The sequence below is a fragment of the Choristoneura fumiferana genome, chromosome 19 (genome assembly GCF_025370935.1).
Source record: "Choristoneura fumiferana chromosome 19, NRCan_CFum_1, whole genome shotgun sequence".
Lineage (NCBI taxonomy): Eukaryota > Metazoa > Arthropoda > Insecta > Lepidoptera > Tortricidae > Choristoneura > Choristoneura fumiferana.
Genome location: NC_133490.1, coordinates 303,206 through 325,719, shown reverse-complemented (window position 1 = coordinate 325,719; position 22,514 = coordinate 303,206). Strand labels below are relative to the sequence as shown.

The 22,514-nt window shown below is 41.6% G+C and overlaps 1 pseudogene; it reads right to left on the bottom strand.

The window, feature by feature from the left end:
* Positions 1-22,514, bottom strand: part of LOC141438588 (uncharacterized) — a 96,760-nt pseudogene that overhangs the window by 32,298 nt on the left and 41,948 nt on the right.

Genomic DNA, 22,514 nt, shown 5'->3' with positions numbered 1-22,514 from the left:
AGTTACAAAAGAACATCTACCTATTTTGATCAAGTCGAAAAGGAACTTAAATCAGCATTATGCTGCAGTATATGTAGGTACTGTTTTTAGTTAATTGTAAGTTTATCTATCTGTCTGTCTGTTACCTCTTCATGGTTAGGTAAGTCGCCACACAAGTTTAAATGAAATTTGGTATGAAGTGAAGAAAGAGGGCCTGAGACTAGAGGAAAGATATACTCGTAAGATAGTTTTCATCCCGGAAGATTGCTTCCCAAGGGAGCCATAAAAAAAAAACCTGTAAAACTACATACTCGTATAGTGCAAGTTCTTGGTACCTACGCATCACAGATAAGCGGATCGGATTGTTTGTTATTCTGCCCCGTTGTCCAAGGGACAACAGTGATATACTTATATGCTACGTATGTGCTTAGGGTATAGTCCAAAGAATAATGGGTTCTTAACTACGTCAAAAATGTACGCTCGATGAATTTTAATAACAGAAGACATATAGAAACTCATGGTTATAATCAGTTGTTCAGGGGACACCATGGCAACGAGGTACCATCAGCCAAATAAGTGGTCTATCAATTTTTAAACAAGTTCCTATCAAATGAATATGTCGCTAAAGTCGAACTTGCAAGTTGACAGGCACGTCTATTGGCATCATTGTTTTATGACATGCAAACGATTATCAACTTTAGGGTGGTAGACCACATATTTGGCTGATGGTACAAGAAAAGGTTGATCGACCCACATGCACTATCCCCTACAAAACGTATAGCAGTCAAACAACTTTTTAGTGTAGCTTGTTGCCATGATAATTACTTCAGAGTTAGTTAAAAGTTAGGAGTTGTGACAATCTTAAGGCATTCCTTCATAGATCATCCATCTTTTAGACATACTAATAGTATACATTGCAAGCATTGTTCTAAGAAAGTGTATCACTTATGTCTCCTGGGTTACGGGACAGAATAGCATACACGGGTCAATCAACTTTTTTAGTGTTGTTATCTGTCCCCGTAACCTAGGGGATATCACTGATATACTTGCTTAGAAAAATGTTTGTATACTAAAAGCATGCTTAGGAAAGAATCCATGAAGGAATTTCCTTAAAACTGTCACAAATCGTTTGAATTAGTGTTAATGTAAAAAAAAATGTACTGATTTATGGTGTGTAATAAATAATATTGTATTGCATTGTAAATCCTAACTTTTAGCGGATTTATACCCCACTAGCCTGTTACCCGCGACTCCGTCCGCGTAGAATCCGGTTTTCACTATTCCGCTGGAACTATGAAATTTTCCAGGATAATAACTATCCTATGTCCTTCCCCGGTACTCAAACTATCTGTATACCGAACTTCATCTAAATCGGTTCAGCGGTTTAGACGTGATGAAATAACAAACAAATAAACAGACTAACAAATTTTTCGCATTTATTATATTACTAGCTTTTGCCCGCGGCTCCGCCCGCGTGGTATTCGGTTATCGCGCGCTGTTCCCTCGGGAACTGTGCATTTTTCCGGGATAAAAAGTAGCCTATGTCACTCTCGGGCCCATAAACTATCTCTATGCCAAAAAGCCACGTCGATCCGTCGCTCCGTTACGGCGTGAAAGACGGACAAACACACACACTTTCGCATTTATAATATTAGTATGGATGATACTTTTAAGAAGTGACCCAGGAGACGTTACCATGGCAACCAGCTACGCTAAAAAGTTGATTGGCCCACGTTTAAAAGTGGCGATGGCGATGGCGTTGGCGATGGCGACCGTACTCACAATGATGATGTCGAGGTTCTCCGCGAGGTGGTCGGGCAGCGTGCGGCGCGCCACCTCCTCCTCGCTCATCCCGTTGAAGCGGTCGTGCTTCTTGCGCTCCTTGACGGGCCGCGGCGCGCCCTCCGGGACACCTTCCGCCTTCAGCTCCATGCTGCCGACACGACACAGTAACCATCACTACCACTACCAGGTACCAGGTACCATCACACGACGCTCATTATAACTCTAATGTATAAACAAGTTGAAATAATTTCATTGTCAAATAATGAGATACATATAATGTGCAAAGGCGAACTTATCCCTTCACAGAATATACTTAAACATTAAGGGGCCGTTTCACCATCCATATGCCGTCTCCGTCTATTCGAACAAAACAAATAGAGACGGCATCACATTTAACCGTCAGTTAACACTAATCAATGGATGGTGAAACAGCCCCTAAGTTACCTAATGTATGTTACCTACAAAGTTAATGTATATTGCCGACCAGATGGCCTAATGGTTAGAGAAGCTTGAGGTCCCGGGTTCGATTCCCGTGTTATGAAAAATATATTTGTATGAAAAATACGAATGTTTGTTCTCGGTTCTTGGGTGTTTAATATGTATTTAAGTATGTATCTATCTATATAATTATATTTATCCGTTGCTTGGTACCCATAACACAAGCTTTGCTAAGCTTACTTTGGGACTAGGTCAATTGGTGTGAATTGACCCGTGATATATATTTATTTATTTATTGCCGAATAAACATTTTCTTTATTTCTTTCTCATCGATATTCGCAGGTGGTAGGACCTTGTGCAAGGTCCGCCCGGATTGCTACCACCATCTTGCTCGCTAATCCTGCCGTGAAGCAGCAGTGCTTGCACTGTTGTGTTTCGGCGTGGAGAGTAAGACAGCCGCTGTAATTACTGGCACTTGAGGTATCCCATCTTAGGCCTCTAGGTTGGCAACGCATCTGCAATACCCCTGGTGTTGCCGATGTTTATGGGCGGTGGTGATCTCTTACCATCAGGAGACCCACTTGCTCGTTTGCCATCCAGTCGAATAAAAAAAAAAAACTACTTGTTTCATACATCAAAACGGGCCAAAAAATTTCACTATAGTTTCTTGAAGTCCGTGACAGGGGCTGTGTCACGGTAATATTGATGATTGATGCGCCGCACGTTTTGTTCCAAACAGCCAGTCTAGTGCCGTAAGGTGCATAGACGTCGATGCACACGCTCAAGCACAGATGCAGTGAACATACGCCATCGTATTTTGTCGGACAACTTCGTATTTATCTCGCTTTCTCAATTAACTTCACTGAACTTCAGTAACCTAGTTGAGAGAGCAAGGTAAATGCGAACTTTTCCACCACATCTGTAACTCATCTTAACTTATGGATGCCCACGGGCGGCGGTGATTGCTTTCCATCAGGTGACCGGCCCGCTCGTTTGCCCCTATCACATATTTTAAAAACCGGCCAAGAGCGAGTCGGACACGCCCGAAATAGGGTTCCGTGGCCATTACGAAAAAATTAAGTAATATTTTTCTAAGGATTTTATATTTTTATTTTATTATTTTAAGAACACATACAGTCGTACATTAATTAGTATACAGGTAAACCAAAAACAATATAAAGACCTCGAGGTTCATAAATATTCATAGGTACTAAAAGTTATTTAAAACTAATGTGAGTACTTAAATAAATTAAAAATATTATATTCATATTTTGTACGGAATATTCCAAGTTCAGGTATATTTTATACCTTAGGCTGTTATTTACTCAACTACTAATAATTCTCAAGAAAACTTAACCGTTATATATTTCCTTGTAAGTTTGATATACTTACTACCATCCTGAATTTTTTCAAATTTTTCCACCCACCGGTTCAGATTTTAGAGGGGGGAACGCCCTATTTTAATGAAAATTTTCAATTTAAAGTTGAATATTTTGCAAACAAAACACTGAATCGAAAAGTTGTCTTTGCAACCCCCTAATGGTTTTAAAAGACCTATCCAACGATACTCCACACTACAAGATTGGATGAGAAAAAAAACCACCCCCACTTTACGTCTATGGGAGGTACTCTAAAAAAATATATTTTTGATTTTTTTATTGTACCATTTTGTCGGCATAGTTTACATATATATTCGTGCAAAACTACAGCTTTCTAGCATTGATAGTCCCTGAGCAATGCCGCGGCCGGACGGACAGGCAGACAGACAGACATGGCGAAACAATAAGGGTTCCGTTTTTGCCATTTTGGCTACGGAACCCTAAAAAGAAGAAAGGAGTCAGGACGACTTCATCAATCCTAATCACCTTCTTAACTTGTCCCCATTGTTTTTATTCGTCAACATTCCTACTCGTATATCGTCACTTTTCTATCCACTATTTCTATTTCCACATTCCTATTTCGACCACAGTGCCAATTCGTCAACATTCTTATATCGTCTATTATTCTAACTTCTTCTTGCTCCTTTAACCTTTTGAAAGCTTCGACCTAGATTTCAACTCTAGAGACCTCAGTTTACAAGTCCAACGCTATACCACCATGCTGATGACAGAGTAATAAATTACCGACCACATTGCGCGTAAAAATGTTCAAAAAACATCTAAAATTCGAAAACAGACGTTTTCCTACAGATGGGACCTGTCTAGATCGATGATCCGCCCCCGCGAAAGCCCTCACATAGCAAATTTCCTCGAAATTGTTACAGCCGTTGCCGATGGAGCCGATCCGAAATAAATAAGTTGATAAAAACAAAATAATTGCTCGTTTAACATATAAAATATAAGCAAGTGTTTATACCATTGTATGTTGTTAAAGTAATTTTAACGAACATTAATTTCGCCGCAGACTACTTAATGTTTTGTTTACGTTTTGGTTGTTGCATGTTTTTATTTGAGTACGTAGTTTGCGAGTAGTAAAGCAGTTAAACAAACAGCAGATAATAACATTACAGAACGTACTATTGATGCAGTAAACTCGGAGGTGTTTTTGTGAATGGAAGATGTTACAATGGAGCAACAAAACTTTATTTACTCAAGTTTTGAAAGAATGGAGTGGCGCGTGCCACCGAAATAATGGCGACGTCAAAATATTTTTATCGACGGCGCCAACAGACAATAGATTGTACACTTGGTTTTAGTGCACTTTGCAGGTAAACCGGGTGCCAAAAAGTGTTTGTAAATTTAACATTTTGTTGAGGCACAGCGGCGTCTTTTACACGGCCACGATATCACAATGCTAAGAAACGTGCACGCAATCGCAGTGAAGGTTCTCTATCGTTTGCCCGAATTTCATATGCCCGAATGTATCGTTTTCTAGAATTTTCGTTTGCCATAAAGTAATTTATTACTGAAATAGTAATTTCTTCAGAGTTGATATTAAACTAACCTAACCTAACCTAAAAAAATCCTGAAAACAGCACGGTTCTATATATTTTATGCCAAACGTTGGTATGGCAAGTGAAATTCGGGCAAATGAAATTCGGGCAACTAAAGGTAAACGCGCAGTGATATCACGTAGGTATTTTTTTTATTACGATGTAACTTTATTTCAAAGAGACGATCACACTTTTATTATCTCGACAGTACTCGTGTGTATGTAAGTAGGTAGCCATTTGGAGCAACACCATCGTGCGTTTACTTCTGCTGCTGACTGTACCTGTCGATAAAACTTGTCCTTGTGGACATCCGCCAAGTCTTCGCTTAGTGCCCCAAACACATGTAAGCGTGACCGCGGGCCGGTGGGACGTGTCAGATGTTTGTGCACGCTCCGCTGCGGCAGATCTTAATGCAGGTAACTTACCTAGCGTTCATGAAACTAGGTGAAGTTCTCGAAATGTATCTAAATACTATAAACGAGCCATTCTTGTATATTTATTTAGTTCGTGTATCTCAGAAATGGCTCTAAGAAAAATCGTTCAAGTTGCATTACATTGCGGCGCTCGATTGACCACCACAAACGTTGGCTTTACGGCCACGCAATGTAATGCAACTAGCAAGATTTTTCTTGCAAGTCTAAACTCTGCTTAACGTTCCAAATGTGGGGGTCGTAGGGGTTCGGGGGCGAACAATTGATTTAGCTTGGACTTATCTTTGTAAAAACGCGTGCTTTTGAGTTTGCGTGCGTTGCGTGCGTGCTTATGGGCGAAACTCGTTCGTCGAAGCAAAACGCTTATATGCTTTCCAAGCACTGAATTAACGTCTATTCTATTCTTGCCTGCGTAGACTGTTTCGCCTACCGACGCGTAACACACTCATAGGTATTAAATTAACCTTCGCACTAATGTCAGTGTCGGTGCTGTCAACTGGGGTCAAGAGCCAGGACCAAGAATACTAAAGCAGCGAACGAAGGTCTACATAATAAGGCGTTTGAACTTCCTTGACAAGATAAGGATATTAATCAAATATAGGTACGCACTACGCATACTACAGCCATAGAGGTCATGCAGTCATTGCGTAAGGAAGGACGATTTCTAAAATCTTTCACAAGTATGCAAAAATAGGATTATAGGAATAACATTACCGCTTTTGATAACGACGAGCACGTTACAGATACAGTTAAGTTTAGTTGAAGTTGTTCGAAGTTGAAGACCTTTGAATTATTAAAACCTTGATGTTCAAAAGTAACTTTTATCCGCTAATCAGCGCGCGGATAGCGTGATCTATCTGTTTACCGCGGCCTCCACGTGGTCGCCCAAAATAACCAAATAAACACACATACAGTACCTCCCACTCGCACTAGAGCTCGCCCCCCGAGCGCGAGCGAGACACAAGACAACTCGATGGGGTTGCTCCGGGATATACGCTTCGAATTAGACCGCTCGATTGGGGGAGGTTCGCATTGTGCCGAGACTGCGGAGTGAAAAGTTTTCTCGAACGTTTCTTCAGTTGAACTTGAACGAGTTTTTATGTCGACTTAAGTACACGCTTCCACAGTCGCCTAATGAGTGCAACGCGTGTTCGATAAGAAGACAGGTAACGCGTAGCTGTAACGGGTGTCTGACTGAACGCGAGCATATAATAATCTCGTTTTTATTGTACTCCATTAAAATTGCTAATTTAATAGTTTTTAATCTTTAAGGATGAGGCATCATGATCAGATCAAACTGGTATTTATCTTGCTAGGGAAGGAATACTCTAATTTAAAATTTGCCTGTAATATTTACTACATACTCGTTAACGGCTTGCGAGTCAATCTTTTACGTTTTCAACTAAAAAAAAAAACAAGTTTCAACGAAACGCAACCTGTAGAGGAGAGAAGACGGACAGACAATGAAAACATGTTTGCCCAAGCTCGGTCAACCAAAAAAGATCTGACTAATTCTGTCGCTCTCGTAGACCACCATATCGGTGGTCACCAAGTTAATCGATTCGCCGCATCTTTGCCTTTTTCCGGTGTTACCATAGCGCGTAAGATGTATGAATTTCTAAAGATAATATTTGACTACTTCGTCTAATGCCAAAGCTCCTACTGGGAAGCAAAGCCACTGACACACTTCGTAGCAACAGCAACCTGCTGCGCGGCGCTTTTTCCTCGCTACGCCTCTTGTTATAATCAATCCAATCTAAACGAGATGGATAGGCGACCAAGAGCTTTACCATTTTTGTGACCGCTTCTTCAGCAGAAAAAAAACAATAAGGCTGATTATCACAATCACTTGTAAGTGTTAATAGTCCTTAATGTTTTTAGTCTCACAGTTGACTTTGAACCTTATGGGATGGGGAATACAACGAGTGTGCAGTGCAAACAGTCCCTAGCAACAACAAAGCTGGTCACTAGTGTGCGGGTTCCGCGTCCGTGTATGAAGTGGGTCGCGCGGCAGGATCGCTAATTCGGGCGCAGCGGGGTCACCGGCCGGCTAATCGTGTCGCGCCTGCAGCGGGGAAAGTGCCGGGACCTCCGCAAGGTCCTGGCGGCCTGCCCACGAGCCGCTGACAGGTGCCCTAGGAGTGAGGACAGCCGGGGCTCAAAGCTACCCCAAACTCCTTCGACGAGTTAGGCAGTAAAAGTAGGTTGATAGAAAATATTCTACATTTTAAAATAAGGTACCCCTCCCTGCCAGTTATCATGACATAATCTAGCAATTTTTTTTAATCTGTTTTAGCAATTTATACGGATATTAACCTACATCTATATCTGCTAATTACTACGCAAGAGCAAGTTGCAAATTGTACAATACGACAGCAGTCACTATAGTAGTTAGTAGTGAAGGACCAGAGGAGTTATGAAGTTCGCTAAATTAGGTCTCAGCTGAGAGCTGCAAATTCACAAATTGCAGTTAAAAGTTACGGAAACTTGGAGCGCTGGGGAAGCCGGCACGCGGCCGCGTGCGTATACCGCCGATTGGCAGCCCTAGCACCAACTGGAAACCCTAATTTCCACAACGTCGTAAATCAAATGAATGTAACAGCAGAATTTCAAAAGCGATCCCGTCACTAGTCAAATCGCTCGCGTATTGTGTTTACGCGCGAGCAGATTACACCGAATGTTAATATTCATAAAACGAATTAAAGCAATCGAGGCGAGAGTTCCCATTCATTCCACCTGTTGGACGCGTCGTTACAGTATTGTTCGGATTGTCTATAAATATACAAATATCGGGCGCGGAGCGCGCAGCGGGCCACGACACAAATACGTCTCGCAGTTTACAAACACGATCGAAGCTCCTGCGATGACATATTTACGGTGGTGCGATAGACAAGGGACCGTGACGTCCACGATGGAGCTGCTCCATTGCCTGAGGGACCGATTTTCCTGTACAGAGCACTCGTTCATGCATGGCCTATAACTATAACAAAGCCACAACAGATAGCGACGAGGATGGACGAGGAAAACCAGAAGTGTAAACCGCCGGCGAGGTCACCGCGCCGGATAACGACCGGCTGCGATTCGCCGTGGAAAAATCTTCTTGCTGAAGGCGCTGCAATTATGGAAATCAACTAAATCCACTATTTAAAGGAACCGGTTTCATTGACGCGATATCCTATCAATTGCCCACTTTTGCGAATTTAAAAACATATTAAGTTTGGATTCGCAGAAAACATTTGACTGTATAAGAGGTCATCAGTTTCCTTTAACCACATGATGAGGTTCGATTGTGACATTTGGACATCGTAACACATGAAAGTTCCTGTCAGCCTGCAAATGATGATTACCGATTAGACAATCGTCAACATAAGCGAATTGGACTAGAGGATTTGGATGCACTGCGTGCACGTGGCGTTGCTCGTTGCAGCTACTTTTTTTAATACTTCGTAAGTAGGCGTTATAATCTACTAATCGATAAAACACGTTCCCAAGAGAGAACAGTACAGGGAAAGGGCGATGAACCTGATGGGCTCTTAGCAAAGGGTCGGTAATTTTACTTCATAATTATTAAAACGCAGCGAATTTTTTATCTTTTAGGTCCACAGCGTTTGGATAGCGTTACAACAGTCATTGAAAATCATGTCTAGATAACTTTAGTTTAATTTCTCTTTTTTTGTAAATGTAACTAACATGGCAATAAAGTTTATTATTATTATATTATTCGGACTAAGCGTTCTAAGTTAAATCTTATATTACAGTGCTTCTGTTTGCTCAATATAGGCAATTTGTCAATTCAGTTGTATGGATTGGATTAGATCTACGAATTGGATCGCATGAGACCAGGATGGTATAACGGAAATCGTAGAACAGTAAGAGCACGTTTTTCGATTATGTAGTCAATATAGATCAAAACTCCGATAACAGTTGAAACATGACATTTGACGAGACATTAAGAAAATAGATGCACTGTACAGTTAAGTCGCGCGGCAAGCGTTACGTCTGTTCATTTTTAAAATAGCTACACTTGACTCCAGTTTCTTGAAACTTATAAGTCTAATAATGTAAGGCCCTTGTCACACTTGCGAGAAGCGAGCGTAAGTATTTTGTATGAAGGCGATCACGCAACGAGTTTGCCGCGACTGATATGTGTATATGTAGAAAAAACGCTCCTAACGTAACTCTTTTGCAGGTTGCTACCACCATCTTGCTCGCTAATCCTGCCGTGAAGCAGCAGTGCTTGCACTGTTGTGTTTCGGCGTGGAGAGTAAGACAGCAGGTGAAATTACTGGCACTTGAGGTATCCCATCTTAGGCCTCTAGGTTGGCAACGCATCTTCAATACCCCTGGTGTTACAGATGTTTATGGGCGGTGGTAATCTCTTACTATCAGGAGACCCACTTGCTCGTTTGCCATCCAGTCGAAAAAAAAAACTCGCAAGTGTGATAATGATAAGGCCCTTAATGTTGTCTCGTTAATTGAACGAAAACATGAAAGAAAACATTATTATAATTACAATAGCGGAATTTTCATAGCAAAAATCAAATGTCAAGATTGATTGACCATTGTATTTTATCGACTGTCGATGTTTAATTGTCAGCTAGCACGATATGTTTTAGGTAATTAAATTAGTCCTGTACCTAATGGGGGAGGCCTTTGTCCTGCAGTGGGACACTACAGGCTACCAAAAAAAAAATAGACCTGTGTGTTTGTTACAATTTAAACACAAAACCGAAACGGAAATGTTAAACAGTGTAACTGACGATAGACTAATCTTCATTCAAAATAACAGAATCGAAATCTATATCTGTACTAATTTATTATATATTTTCTTCATCTTGTCTGTTGTAACTAAGAATTGTCATTATTTTCTCTAAATTGTCAACATTTAAACTAAGAGAAGTAAGAGAATAATTTAAAAATAAGAAAAGTATTTGTTAATCGTTTTGTGTATATTGTAACCACCTGTTGACAAATAAAGATACTTTGACTTTCTTTTACGATTAACCATTTTCGTTAACACGGGAACCTAATAAAATAATATGTATGAAAACTCAAGTGACATCAAATGTAAAATGTGACGTGACGTAATATTTATTTTAATAAAGAGATGCAAGTGGCTTATCAAAGAGGTCAAATGTTACAGAATATTGTTAAAAGTCGGCAACATGCAAAGAATCGATAACTGGAATAGTCGATAAAACACAATGGTCAATCCCTCTTGACATTTGATTTTTGCTATGAGTATCTCGCTCCTTGATTATTAGACTAATATGCTTCGATAAACAAGGTCCTGGCAGCGCAAGTAAGGAACAGAGGACACGGTCGCCGCGCCTAGTAAACAAACGCCGGGATGCTCACCCGTTCTCGTCCTTGATCTTCTTCTTGCGGCCGCGCTTCTTGGGCTGGTTGAGCATCATGTGGTGCGGGTGCACCTGCATGTGGGGGTGGGGGTGGGGGTGGGCGTGGGCGTGGGAGTGGGCGTGCGGGTGGGCGTGGGGGTGGAGCGGCGCGTGCTCGTGCAGCGCGTGCGGCGCGCCCAGCATGGCGCACATCGCCTCCTCCTCCACGAACGAGTAGGGGTCCTCGCACTCGCGCTTGACGCCGCCGTTGTAGAGCTCCTCCTCGCGCTTGTGGTGCGCGTGGGGGTGGGGGTGGGGGGCGCGGCCTGCTGGTGCGGGTGCGCGTACTGGTGCGGCAGCGGCTGGTGCGCGTGCGCGTGCGCGTGGTGCGACATGTCGTACGGCGCGTCCGGCTCACGCTTGAAGCCGTACGGGTCGCTCGAGTACTTGGGGAAGGGGAAGTGCTGGTAGTCGGGCTGCGGCTGCGGTTGCGGCTGCGGCTGCTCGAAGTGCCGGTAGGCGGGGTAGTGCCGCTGCATCAGCTCGTAGGGCTCCGGCTCGGGCTCGGGCTCGAGCTCCGGCTCGGGCTCGGGCTCGGGCTCGGGCTCGGGTTCGGGCTCAGGGGAAGGCTCTTGCGGCGTGGGCGGCGCGGGCGAGCGCGCGGGCGGCGGCGCGGGCGGCGCGGGCGAGCCCTCGGCGCTGGAGGGCTTGCGGCGCGCCGCCTCGCCGCTGTTGCTCGTCTCGTACCCGTCGTCCTGCCCCTCCGAGCCCCTCGCCTTCTCCGACCCCTCCTCCCTGCACACGCATCAAGTATTCCTTGTTACAACATTTCAAAGGACGAATTAAACCTGATCGATCGATCCACCATCACGCACGTCAATCGAGATATGCATGCGCTACAAATTTAGATTATAAAATATTTTTTTCGGATATATTATACATTTATTCAGGCACATCATCCATTAGATGTTAGTAAATTATAGTCGACTAGAAACATTAATGTAAACTGTATAATTTTGTTTCATAAAAAGCCTCCGTTTCGGGTGATCGACTGATCGTGCGTGAAGGAGTTTATTAAAAAGATATCATGATCGAAAAGTATCTGTCCCTGGGCTTCTTCGACTCCCGATGACCCACTTTTAGTCTCAGCCGTCCCAGATGCTCGATAAACTACAGCACCCAAATAAATAGATCCGAGTCTAAATATAGCCGAAGCTATTAAACAGCACACTTACGGAATATCAATAAGATTAAAATAAAACACAAGTTACTGTCGGGTGAACAGCCTTTAATGTAAACAAACAATAATTCAACAACTCATCTCGTCATCGGCGCGGCAGACGTGTTGATAAGAGGGTCGGCACGACAGTCTGCCCGAATTTAACGACGCCGATTACCTATTTTATTTACTTAACATAACATCTACGCTCCGGACGGAAGTTACGCCTTGAGCGGAATATGTTCGAGTCACCGGCGAGTACAATAAGCAAAATAGTGTGGCACTTCAGCAACGTCAGTCAGGTTCAATGACAAACGATCTCTAAAGGCGTAACACTCGATCTAGAGAGCTCCTCCGAGCCAGTGATGTTCCAGATTTAAGATTCAGTTTTCTTTGTCTGTTGAACTCGCCTCGCTGCTCCGACAGCTTGAGGCGACGTCTGCTCGATACTCGCCGCAGAACATGACAGGCACGATTAGGGCACAAACGCGGCCTTGCCATTAAAATTAGGCGTTAGGCGGTAACATTTGGGTGCGGGCGCGCCTGGAGGCGAGGGCGGCTTACATAACCGGCCGCCGGTCAAACAAAGCTCGGGGCGGACCTCCGCCATATATGTACATGAGCCGGTAGGTACATAGAAGCATACTTGTTTCGGTCCGGCCGTTTTTGCCGATCTTGTCTCGGGTTTCAAAGGCCGAAACTGTCGGTTTTTGGTTTCGACGGGACCGCTTCGAGTCTCGGGCGCGGGCGCCAAGTACGCAAGCCGGATCAGGGTTTCGTGGCCTTTTTGTCCCCCTGCACGGCGTGTGAGAGCGGCGCGTTGCAGCGTTAATAATAAATGGCCCCTGTAGAGACACGTATGTGCTACACCAAGTCGTCGATATAAACAGGTTGACATAATGTATGCCACAATAAGAGCCACAGCTGATCGGAGTGAGCACTTGAGTTGTAAATCGTAATGTAGTGTGTAATGGTAATAGCTCGCCGGTATGAATGACTCCATTCATGCAGGTCCGCGCTTCAATTAATTCTAATGTACACTGCAATGCGAGCGACGCGAGACAACGCGCGCCTTGTTAGGTTCGATCTGTCATACTTTTACTTTTTTAGAGGATTATTCTTGCTTTTTTTGTTCCATTATTTCTTTTCTCGCTAACGGTTAGATCTTACGTTAAACTGGAAAACGAGTATATTAGTTAGGTATAGCGACTTGTTTCTCGCCAGTTAATTGATTATAATTGTTCACGTAGGTAACAAAAGAGGTCAAGGTAAGGTCATTGTTAGACTCAAGCCGGTAGTATATAAATGACTTGGCAGATTTAAGATTTATCCGTTTAGCTTTTTAACCTCGGATGTTGATATTACTAACTTATCATCGTTTCAACGATTTCTAGGATAGAAAGACATTCTGACTTCATGTAGATATGCAATGACGTTTATACAGATGGCCTACAAAACAAGTAGTTGCGATGGTCTCTTTCTAGCATAGGTAGAGTCACTATAGATCCATGCTGCTATGTGCATATACGCGGTGAATTCTAACTTTAGGGTTTTAGAGCACATTTTGATAACATAAATTCATTAATATGAAAATACTACATTCGATAAATTAATATACGCATTTAAAAAATCTAAAGACCATATTAGACATTGAATATTTATATGATAACGTAATAATAATATTTTGAGTTCAAATTTTAAAACCAGCTGAACCGATTATCAAAAATAGCTAAGAACCGGCAATTTTAAATGTCTTTCAGAAATAAAACGCCAAAGCGTTTGACATAAAAGGGTTTTGCAACCATTACGAAAAAATTTCAGTCCATTTTTCTATTAGTATTTATACTTGGAATTTAAGTTTAGGTTTATTTTTACCTTAGGCTGTTATTACTCTTTAAACTACTAATTTCTAGGATAGTAAACATTATATTGTTTACATGATTTATAGATTTTAGAAAAACAAAGGGACGCTCGATTTTATTGTAAAGTTGCACTTTAAAGTTGATATTTCGCAAACAAGTCACTGAATCGAAATTTAGTTTCAGCAACCCCAATGATTTTAAAAGTCCTATCCAACGATACTCCACACTACAAGGTTGGATGAGAAAAAAAAAACACTCCCACTTTACGTCTATGGGAGGTATGTACAGTGTACATACACGGACGTAAAGTTTTTTTGTACATTGTACATCACGTCTAAAAATATGTAACAAAAACAGGTTGCATAAATTGTAGTCATACATTGTATCAAATTTATCTATACTGACACCAAAAAATTTTATTCATTAAACTTTTTCAGTATTATGTAATCACAAAATGCTTCAGAAAGTTGCATACTTTAAATAACCATAACCACCTCGTAGGCAAAAAGTATACATGAAGGGTTCCATAACATATAACACACCAATTGGCAAAATTTTAAGCCGTTTGATTCACACGATTTGATATTTTGATTCGTTAAGAATTACTGTTTTGTTAAGATTACATGTCTGTCTCTTTCAACCTGCATGCGGGCAGGGACATACAACCGAATCCATACTCCATTAAAATAATATTATATACTGGTGACCCGTTCCGGCACAACACGTTACGTATACATAGACACCGTGAACCACACTATTTATTGTGAAAACCGCATCAAAATCCGGCGTAGTTTGAAAGATCTAAGCGTACAGACAAAAAAACGACTTTGTTTTTACTAAGTGATGAATTGAAAGTATCTGTAATCACGTCGAAACGACTGGTTTCTGTCAAGGCTGAAATAGGGTACTTAGTTTTTATCTCCAAAAGCGGTGGGGATGAACTGACTGGAGTGAGCTGGATTTTGGTAGGATATATTTAATTTTTTACGATCATACTTAAACGTCCAGAGTGTCATTAATATCGACTAATCAAGTTGTTCGGGTCATTGAGGACAATCCACTGAAGCGTCTAGCAATCTTTAAGTTGTAATAAATTTAGATCTCTCACTGTACGAAACACAGTAGCAGGACTAGCCAGCTCCTGCTTCACGTCGATATGCTGTGAGTGTGTGTGGTCGACATTCGTACTGAAACCAAGAACTGGCTACAGTGCGGCTCTAACTAACAATTATATTTAAATAAAAACAAAAAAGCTTAGTGCACCTTTCTGAGAATGACCCTAAACTGAAATACTCAATATTACAAGTCAATTCATCTAAGGACTGTCAAGTGCGTCATGAATAATCGTGAATAGACGTATGCAGTGACAAGTCCGCACTGTTTTCGTGAATTGTCAAATCAGTTTATACAAATTTCTATGCCAGTCAGACAAGGTTTGTGGTTGCAGTCTGGATATATATTTATGAATCAACGGAGCCAATTGGTGTGGTTATATGTATATGGAACCCATTCATTATACTTATTTTTGCCACGAGTGTACATTTAAATGGAATTTATTTAAATGCAACTTTCTGAAGCATTTTGTGATTACATAATACTGAAACAGTTTAATGAATACAATTTTTTGGTGTCAGTAATAGACACATATTTATGATGAAAATGTGTGGCACATATTTTTCATTTTTTTGTGTATACATACTTTTAGACGTGACTGTACACTAAAAAATTTTATATTTAAAATTTTTATTGTACCATTTTTTCGGCATAGTTTACATATATATCCGTGCAAAATTACAGCTTTATAGCATTGATAGTCCCTGAGCAAATCCGCGGACGGACGGACAGACAGACAGACAGACAGACATGGCGAAACTATAAGGGTTCCGTGTTTGCCATTTTGCCATTAAAAAACCGCATCGAAATCGGTCCATTCGTTTGGGATCTACGATGCCGCAGACAGACATTGGGGTCAAAATTATAAGACCCTTTTGCATGCGATCGGTGGTTGATAACCTAACCATCAAAATGTTGGAAAACTCCCGACATTGTCAATGCAAAGTTCAATATCTCAAAAACGGCTGAACCGATTCTGATAAAACATGCCTAAGAACCATCGGTAGAAACCCTGCTTTCGAATTAAAAAACCGCATTCAAATCGTTTCACTCGTTTAAGAGCTACGGTACCACAGACAGACACACAGACACGCATAGCGGTCAAACTTATAACACCCTTCTTTTTTGCGTCGGGGGTTAAAAAAGGAAACTATCCAAAAGATCCTTGCACAGACTTCACACGTCGTGAAATATGAAACTTGACCCCATGCCCCGTGCTAACCATGGCAACCATTTTGAGAAGCGTGCTAGGGCCGCAGGCGTTCCCTGCGTGCGTGCTAGCCGCCGGCGGCGGGAAAGTCGATTTCTGCTGAAACCCCCTCCCCGCCGCCACTCTCTCCGGGTTTGCGTGCACAACACTTCTAATAAACATTCGCCGTCGAGTACCGTAGGTACTCACAACTATCGCACCTAAAGCCCAACTTCTTGTGATCCTATTCATACCAACACCCTTACCCGGTGGGGGGAAATATGAAACAGGCGAATATAGGAAGTTAAATCTCATCATCTAATTATTTCATGTATTTATTGTTTAGTTTAACCTAGTGTATCGTATCCTCATTTCAGATAGTAACTGGTAGTTATCCCACCGAAAACTGGCTGATTATCAAACAAGTCGTCCACCTACCCACCGTGTCTCTGTCAACCTCGACACTGGCAGAATCATCAAAAAATTGATGGAGCCACTTTTCCTAAATTTGAATTGAAATACGAATGTCATCCGTGACAGTTACATTAATATTTTGTAAAAAAAAATGTTGATATTATAGTACATTGTGTCTTAACGGCGGTAAATAAGGAATTACGAACGAGAGTCTATTAGAAGCCCGAAGTCGAAGACTGAGGGCTTTAATGAGTCGAAGTAAAATTGTAGGTATATTTGTAAAAAAAAAACTAATATTTTTTCAAAAATTGCCGATACCGCTGACTGCGCTCTTGCCCCCCACCCCCGCCCCGCAGCTGCAGCCACACCATGCAGTAACAAATAAGGTCGAGGGTTATTTGGGGGGTTGCAACCAAGGTAGCCTGCATGTTACGACACTGTTTACGAGCAAGTGTGATGAAAATTGCTTTTGGTGACTTCTCAAATCTAGGGTCATGAAATTTGGCGCTGATGTTCGCGGTACGACGCGGCGTGGGTAAATGAAGACCTGTACACCAGTGAGATACACCTTTAGCCTTATCTACACTTTTTAACCAGAGACGCAAAAAGAGAGGTGTTATAAGTTTGACCGCTATTCGTGTATATGTGTCTGTATGTCTGAGTGTGTCTGTCTGTCTGTGGCACCGTAGCTCTTAAACGGGTGGACCGATTTGAATGCGGTTTTTTTTATTTGATAACAGGTTTTCTAGCGATGGTCCTTAGACATGTTTTATCAAAATCGGTTCAGCCGTTTTTGAGATATTGAACTATGAAGTGACGAAGGGTTTTGCAACTTTTTGTTGGTTAGGTTAGTTATCATGTGAGATGGGGTCAATCACGAGTCAGTTTCATATAAAAAAAATAACATCCCGGAATTTCAATACGATTGCCAGATCTTACGGTTAACGCGAACGAAGCCGCGGGTAAAAGCCAGTTCTGCGATAAATTCTTCACCACTTTAGTAATGTACAACATGGGGATCTTCAAAAAACGAGCCTACTCATTCCTCAAAGGGCCGGCAACGCATCCGTAACTCAGCATTTATTATGGATGTCCATGGGGGGTGATGATTGCTTTCCAACAGGTGACCCTCCTGCTAGTTTTCCCCGTGTCATATAAAAAAAAGGTGTTTTCGAGTCTATGTGATTTCACGGGTGCCTCAGTTTTTTGTCTGCATTTTCTTAAACCCCCCTTTACTCGCACTCGAAGGAACTCCTAGCCTTGAGAGCACGTAACATTAATGAGTTGAGCAATTCGCAATGCCCCCGGCCCATCGCCGCGCGAAAGTGTTTCATCAATCAATTAAGTAATAACAACTTCATCCCACTTTCTAGGTTGAAATTTGCATAGACAGTCTTGTCGTGTGAGGCATAAGTTGTCGTGTAATCCAAGGTTTGAAAGATGCAGTCACGAGGGAGCGGTCAAGGAGGCTGCGTGAAATAGTCAAGACGACAAGGGTGTAGCAGCTGACGGATCGGCCTCGCCGGCGAACCGCCGCGGCTTAGGTAAAGGTGCGACCAAACCGCTGCTTAAAAAACGGTGACGGCACGAAATCGCAGTGACGCACGCGCACCGTTTTTAGGGTTCCGGAGCCAAAATGGCAAAAACGAAACCCTTATAGTTTCGCCATCTGTCTGTCTGTCCGTCCGTCCGCGGCTTTGCCCAGGGACTATCAATGCTAGAAAGCTGTAATTTTGCACGTTCGATGACTGTTCGATGCAAATCGCGAATTGAATGTGGCGTTTCAAGGGCTATTTTTTAGGGTTCCGGAGCAAAAATGGCAAAAACGGAACCCTTATAGTTTCGCCATGTCTGTCTGTCTGTCTGTCCGTCCGCGGCTTTGCTCAGGGACTATCAATGCTAGAAAGCTGTAATTTTGCACTGATATATATGTAAACTATGCCGACAAAATCGTATAATAAAAAATATTTCTTTTTAGGGTACCTCCCATAGACGTAAAGTGGAGGTGATTTTTTTGTCATCCAACCCTATAGTGTGGGGTAGAAATTTGTTAGATAGGTCTTTATAAAATCAGGGGGTTGCTTGAGAATTATTAGCAGGCTATTTTACGATTGAGTGAGTTGTTTGCGAAATATTCAACTTTAAAGTGCAATTTTTCATTAAAATACGCAAACGGTGGGGAATCGCAGTGACAGGCCGTAAACGGCAAGACTTTTGTTCGGTAAAGTCCTGACGTTTACGGCACGTCACTGCGATTCCGTATTTTAAAGCAGCGGTGTGGAGAGCATGCGATAAAAACGGTGCGCATACGGTGCGTCACTGCGATTCCGTGCCGTCACCGTTTTTTAAGCAGCGGTTTGGTCGCACCTTAACACAGACAGTGCCCAGTTTATGCTAATAATTGTTGCGAAATGAGATGGCGTAGCAGCGGACCGAGCGCAGCCACTCATCTAGAAAGGTAGGGCATTAGCATTATGGGTTTAAGCTTCAAGCTATAAATGCAGCTCGACGTTACATAAGCGATACGTTTCTGCTGGTCTGATCTGAAGAGATCATTAAGTTTTACTATTGGAACCCTTGGAACTAAGTATTGGATATTGGTAAACAGAGTACAGATTCTGATCATTCTTATTTAGTTTTTATTTCTACCGTTTCAACCACCCGAAGAAAAAGGCTACATGAATAAGTTTTAGTGTATTTAGTCAGTGAACCGCCTGATAATATTCTACGCTACTCTGCATCCATTTGGCAAAAGCTGCTGTAACGAAGTGGTGTTGAAAGGACGGAGATTGAATCGTTTTTCTAATTACCTAAAAGTCTACTCACGAATCACAAACTCAAAGTATAAAAATCATAAATTACACAACACTAATTAAAAAGATTTAGTTAATGTACTATAATTATATTATCTAGCTTAAATAGCTTAGGTAGAAACACTGATAAAGTATCAAGGAAATAAATTCACCATGTGTTTTCGATAAATTTTAATACCATCTATTATAAATAATTATTACAATCTTAGCTCGATGGACACTGACCCCCTAAACGATTAAGTTGCTTATTGGTTATTGGAAATTATACCATTTGCTCGTAGCCATCTAATTTTATTGCAAGTTAACTATCTTACCGCCCATTTGCATGTAATGAGATGGATTGTGTCGAGAAGCGAGTGATAGTCAATAATGAAATTATGGTAATTTAGCACTTAACTCGACGTTTCCAAGCGTTGTTTGAAAAGTTAATGCCTGGTTAGGTGGAAACAATCGACTTTATATTATATAGAGTTATAAATTATCAATCAGACAGCCTACTGGCGCATCAATGTCATCTCATCACGCTAATGAAGTCACCGATCTTTATGGCATTTCATAATACCCTAAATACTTGTACAACAGAAAGTCGGTACGGGGGAGTTCGCACAATGGCCGATCACGTCAAGACGACAACTTACGCACATTAACAAAGCCCTTAAGTGACGGGCCATACGAATAACAAGATGTTATTACTTGGCTCTGGCGAGTGGGCTACCCACGTATATACTGAGACTACGTAGGTACTAGCATAGAATAGAGAAAAGAAACCTGCCGGTTTGATCGTGGTCGACACTAGGTCACCACGAATATTCTCTACACCGCCCGATCTCATTATTCTAGCATGACCGGCCAATACTTGTGACACGGCGTGCACATTAGGGCTCCGTATTCGCGCAGTTTTGCCGCTGAGCGGAATGGTGTCGGTGTCAGGGCACAGGTGTTAACACAGCAGAACACTACGCAATCGACAGTCCTCACTATGCAAATTCAATAGGGAACATTATATTATACGTGATTATACAAAGAGTCAGGCTGCGTTGCCACCAATGATAAATGTGCGAGGACGTGTTGCGAGGAATGTGTTCTTCATGAACCAATAGAAACCCTTCGGTTACCTATCCTTGTTCCGCTAGCTGTTTTCACCAGAGCTGTGCTGTACGAGGATAAGTAAATGAAGCGCTTCTATTGGTTCGTGAATGAATATCACATGCCTCGCAACACATCCTCGCACATCTCAGGTGAAAACGCACCGCTTCGTGATGCGATAGTTATTTGTGTCACAAGGGAGCAAAATGGTGTACTTACGGTGAGGGCGTACATTGAATCCAGAATGTAGCGAAGGATTCTACAATAGAATCCTAAGCGTAGCGAGGGATTCTTAAGTACCAATCCTGAGCGTAATGAGGGATTCAAGTGTTAACGCCCAAGATGAAAATAATTTTGCTCCCGAGTCGCTCATACAACTTTTCACACCGAACATGAAGAAATTAGAAAAAAAAAAACTAAATATTATTAAAGACAACCAGAATAGAAAATGGCGTGGCTTTACAATTATTAACTTCAAAAATGGCATTTGCAATAAAACACTTAGAAAAGCCTTGAACAGAACAGAAGTTGCACTTTGCTCCCTCTCGTCAGGGAAGAAAAGTTACTTTTCTGAAGGAGAGGTGTGAAAAGGTACTTTTCTGAAAGAGAGGTGTGAAAAATATTATCAAGCGTCAATTTGAGTAATGATTTTCAAAATATCAGATCAGAACAATATTTTAAGTAGTGTGTCGTGGCACGATTGTTCGTAGATCGGGCGATGACATACAGAAAACCGACTAAGAACTTTATCTATCACATTTACCGACGCAACGTTCAAGGTTTGCACATCATAGGACTTGTCCTTTACAACGATATGGTGCTCACTATGTTATGCTGTAGTTAGCAATCTGATTGGTTGACTTATCGACTTCTAGAGTTAGATCGGTCGTGTCTGTGACCTACATAACGAATGAGGTTTTGCTAAGAGTTAAAATATCGCGAGACGGCACTACCAGTTGGTTCAACTAAGAGATTCAAATAGTTTTTAAATCGGATAAAAATATATGTTGCAGTTTACCAAACGTTCTTCACTCATCCAACAACAAATCCGAAAACTGGTAAATCATACTGTTTCGTTGGCTTTTATTCGAGTTTATTTAACCCTTTGCAAAAAAATATCGAAATATACAAACATAATCAAATTTACATTCAAGAGAACAAATTGGAGGTCCTAAGAGCAAAATGTCCATTGAGCGTTTACTTCTCCAATTAATGAAAATGACTAGAGTAAAAAAAGGCCGAGGAGCAAGTCGTCCACAAATAGAAACGTATTTAAGGTAAATCGGCAGCAAAAAAAATACACAAACAAAACGCCCCTCACTCTTATTGTGTGGTAGTCAGGTACTTTATAGCCACTCCACTCACCACTCACCTTCAAAATCTCAATAATACTTTAAAGATGAAATATGGCCGGTAGTTAATGAATGAGTAACAGCTTAGTGTGTTGTGTAGAATTCAATTTTATTGGGACGGTTTGCTCCCGTGACCATTTAAGTTGCGGTCGTTTATCTAGATGACTTAAGTTAATACATTGCGGGCATTTTGTCAATGAGAACGTGCTGCTACGAATACCACCTGATTCGTATTGCAATGGAACTACTTGCTATTGTATAGTTCAGGAAATATGAATTGGTTACTTGTTATATTTACATACTTAGTGAAGTTTAGCGATATTTGACATGTCTTTTAGGCCTCATTGAATAGATACGTGCCATTGTGAATGCAGGTAAAAGGATGAGCTCAGTTCAAAAGAATTAAACTATATCTACTTAGACCAAATGCCATCCAAATCCGTATCTATAGGTAAGTATATTAGCGTGAAGCAGCAACATCCATCCATATCTACTACACACACGAGAACTTTTGCATATTAATACATATTTGTGGCGTTATCTGGGAAAAGCTGAGCGAGGA